The following is a 4,761-nucleotide window of genomic DNA, read 5'->3' as shown; positions in this document are numbered from 1 at the left end:
CTAGCTGTTTAACAGCATATTAACAAAAGTGCTAAGGCCTCTAAGCCTGTTTAACAGCATATTAACAAAAGTGCTAAACCTAACTGTTAACGACGAACAAGGTCACAGCTGGGTAAGTCTGACAGTAAAAAATTTGGATACATTAAAGCACCATGTGGTGACTGACTGTTTTCGTGAAATCTAAACGTGGATCGGAGTCTTTAGGCCTAAAATTACAGACTGGGTAATCAAAGTGAGCGAAATCACTCACAATTAGGGTTACAAGTAGAATTGATGACAGGTGTTGTGTGTGATTTGTATGTTATTAGTTGACCTGTAGTCAACTAATGTAGCCCACAAAATGTTTAGTAAAATGAGCTTTAAAAAGTTCGTGAAACCCCCCATTAGTAACTATAGAATTAATTGTTATTTATAATAACTATAATTTTTGTTGTTGTTTTACCTGTAATTATATCACTACCTGAGTAGTAGTGGGAAACTGATATGATCTTAACATGAAGAACTTTATTGTCTTAACATGAAAAAAATCTATGATCTTAACATAAAAAATCTAAGATCTTAACAAGAAAAAATTATGATCTTAACATGAAAAAAATCCATTATCTTAACATGAAAAAATCTATGATCTTAACATGGAAAAATCTACGATCTTAACATGGAAAAATCCATTATCTTAACATGGGAAAATTTACGATCTTAACATGGAAAAATCCATTATCTTAACATGAAAAAATCTATGATCTTAACATGGAAAAATCCATTATCTTAACATGGGAAAATTTACGATCTTAACATGGAAAAATCCATTATCTTAACATGAAAAAATCTACGATCTTAACATGAAAAATCTACGATCTTAACATGAAAAAAATTATGATCTTAACATGGAAAAATTTATGATCTTAATATGGAAAAATCTACGATCTTAACATGGAAAAATCTATGATCTTAACATGAAAAAATCTACGATCTTAACATGAAAAAATCTACGATCTTAACATGGAAAAATCCATTATCTTAACATGGAAAAATCCACTATCTTAACATGAAAAAATCGCCCCTAAAACCTGAATCCCAGAACAAGAGTTAGCGGTAAAAAAAAATACATATTCCAATTATTGTTTATCTAAACTATCCAGGAAGAACACGGGAATCTTTCAACGATGAAGATATATGTATAACGGTAAAACTACCTCTCCACTAACGTTGCGACTCGACAGGCTCTAGAGAATTCCTATGTCGCGAGGAAATAGGATCTCTTCTAGTCCTAGGCCTTCAAAGGACAAATTAATGGCGCACAATTTGCCAGCAATAAGGTATCAACTCTTCCGCTGATCTCCGAGTCTACAATATAAGCCAACTGATCACGTGGGAAGAATGTATTGTCGTCATGAGCGACATGAATCCTTCCGGGAAATCTAATATCGGAAAGTAGATAAAATGACATCAATTCTCAGCGAAAAAACCATCGCGTGAAGTCCTTGCGAAATAAGATTCTGTACAATAAGTTTCATTATTCCAGACTATAAGTTGGTGACTAGATATCTATCTCAGTACAGGATAGGATGGTTGATAAACATGCAATGCTCTTCAGATTACAGAACTATCATCAAAGCGGAGATATACTAATGCGTTTTGAGTTGTTGAACTTTACAGTTGGTAATTAAAGTCCATATACTGGATAGATTTATGTTTTTTACCGCACTAACTATTTAGCGACCACGAAGAACCAGAGAACCTAAGTAGAAGAACATTTGACCTGAGAGGACCTGCATCATGGATGATTCATCAGTAACGACAACTTTTGAATCGCTCAGTTACGTCATACCTGACGTCATACAGAGAGTTTTGAAATAGTCAGAGCAGGGTCTGGAAGTAATCACGCTTCGTTTTTTGTCTCGAGGTACAGAGAGCTTGCTGATTGAAGAAAAACATTGGATTCAATGATTGTGATAAACCAAGCGGGAATGAAAATTAGGCAAAAGATAAAAAAACAAGACAGAGTAGAAGTAGCAAATAAAATTTACTGGGTTTAGTCTAATGTTTATTGTGTCGGTTCGAAGTTCGATACCTTATACACCGCTCCACACTTTTAGCTGCTATGAGTGTGACAATCAATCTCGATGTTCGATTAAGATCAGGGGTGTAGGCGGTGGGTGCTGCTAACTGGCTAACCCCTATGTTCTGTAATTCAAAGTAGGGTATAACTATAACTGGACCCTAGAAGTTTCTGACCTGAGCCTATGGTCTTCGTCCCTTAATATAACTTAAGAATGGCAATTTTGTAAACCAGTTTACACTTAATAAAATGCTCCCCCCCCCGCTTAATACCGGGTTTCGATACCCGTGGTAGGCAGAGAATAAACAGCCCATTGTGTAGCTTTGTGCTCAATAACAAAGTAACAAAACAATGAAAATGTTGGTTGAATAACATCAATTTTGAGTCGAGTAACAACATCTGGAGGTACTACAAGTAGCTTTAAAAATCACATATTAAAACAAACTGAATGTTTTCATGACAAAATAGTTACATGATTTATATTTCTCTCTGTAATTAGATAATTTTTCGCGCAAAGCAGCTGATTTTTCAACATTGAACTAAATACATCAAAGGTGATATGTAATCAGTGTCGGTGTCAGTTCGCTTGAAAGAGCTGAAACGATTGATATTCCAAGATAAAAACAATATACATCATACATGTTTTAGATTTGTTTACTCTTTACCATTAACTAATAAAATCTACCAAGTAATATTTACTACTAGCAGAGACGTTTGTGGTTAAATTAGTATCTTTAATACTTCTTTAAATACAAGATTTCTATAATAATACAAAATAATTCAATTCGCAGACACCAAAATCTACAAGTCCACTTGTCTTAGGCCTAACATTTATTAAGTCTTTATTAAGTACGGCCTATGTTCAATAAGAGATAAATTAACACTGTAAGTTGCGTATGTTAATTTTTTGCTTCAGTTTAGTTAGGGCTAAACTTTACCGTACTTAATTACTATGGCCCCCAAGTGGCACAGCGGTATATCCACGAACTTACAACGCTAAAAACCGGGGTTCGATTCCCTGCGGTGGACACAGCAGATATCCCAATGTGATTTAGCTCTAAAATAGCTTGTTTGTTTGTTCGTGGCTATCTGCGCTAGCCGTCCCTAATTTAGCAGTGTAAGACTAGAGAGAAAGCAGCTAGTCATCACCACCCACCGCCAACTGTTGGGCTACTCTTTTACCAACGAATAGTGGGATTGACCGTCACATTATAACGCCCCCACGGCTGAAAGGGCGAGCATGTTTGGTGGGACGGGGATTCGAACCCGTGACCCGCAGATTGCGAGTCGAGTGTCCTAACCACCTGCCCATGCCAGGCCCGTAAAATAGGCAATAACCAACTTCATCGTCAAAATTACCTGCGTTCAAAATGGGAACAGGTATCACCACAAATGTTCCCGCCATTACAACCCTATACTGTATATACATAATTTCGTATTATAGTCAACGCGGCCTTAATTAATCATTTATTTTTAAGTTGTCATTTCGGTTCATTTTTAGTGCTGTCGGATACCACCAGTTGGCGCCACATTTGTATATATTTATATTGAGCATACTTAGTTTTTATCCCTAATTTTGAGGAACAATCAAATGTTCTAATATATATTTATATCTGTCGCGTAATCCCAGTTATTTTACCTAAAACAAAACGTTTTCACCTGATTCACTATATTGAGGGAATGCAATGAATTTTGGGAGAAAAGCATCATAACCGTAACGTTCCTAACTTTAAAAGTTCTGTCATTTTAGTAAATACTGAACTTCAATTGTTTCGTTAGCATGTCATTATGATGATAGATCGAAAGACGTGCACGTGTATCTTCTTAATTTGTAGCCCCCCAGTGGCACACCGGTATGTCTGCGGACTTACAATACTGGAAACCGGGTTTCGATACCCGTGGTGAGCAGAGCACAGATAGCCCATTGTGTAGCTCTGTGTTTAACTTTAAACAAGCAAGCTTAGTTTGTATCCAGAGGCTGTGATTGGCGCTTTACATTCGAGAACCAAAGTAACGTAGGGACTGTTTACAAGTCGTGGAGAATCCTCTAAAATATAACATTAATAACAACAACAAAATATTCGTTTCATCTCTACTTTAATGTTCCACATCAAGTTTCTGATACCAAACTCTACAAGTTAACCTACTAAAAGGGTAACAACAAGGCACGTGGTGTAGAATGTAACAACAAGACACTTGGTGTAGAATGTAACAAGACACTTGGTGTAGAATGTAACACACAAGACACGTGGTGTAGAATGTAACAACAAGACACTTGGTGTAGAATGTAACAACAAGACACTTGGTGTAGAATGTAACAACAAGGCACGTGGTGTAGAATGTAACACACAAGACACGTGGTGTAGAATGTAACAACAAACACGTGGTGTAGAATGTAACAACAAGGCACGTGGTGTAGATATAATCCCTGTAAATAATTTTACCTTCTTTGAAACTGAACACTCAATTCTACACCACGTGTTCTTGTTGTTACATTCTACACCAAGTGTCTTGTTGTTACATTCTACACCACGTGTTCTTGTTGTTACATTCTACACCACGTGCCTTGTTGTTACATTCTACACCACGTGTTCTTGTTATTACATTCTACACCAAGTGTCTTGTTGTTACATTCTACACCACGTGCCTTGTTGTTACATTCTACACCACGTGTCTTGTTGTTACATTCTACACCACGTGTC

This window comes from Limulus polyphemus, unplaced genomic scaffold (assembly GCF_000517525.1).
Source record: "Limulus polyphemus unplaced genomic scaffold, Limulus_polyphemus-2.1.2 Scaffold3523, whole genome shotgun sequence".
NCBI lineage: Eukaryota > Metazoa > Arthropoda > Merostomata > Xiphosura > Limulidae > Limulus > Limulus polyphemus.
Note: the sequence above shows the minus strand (reverse complement) of the source record.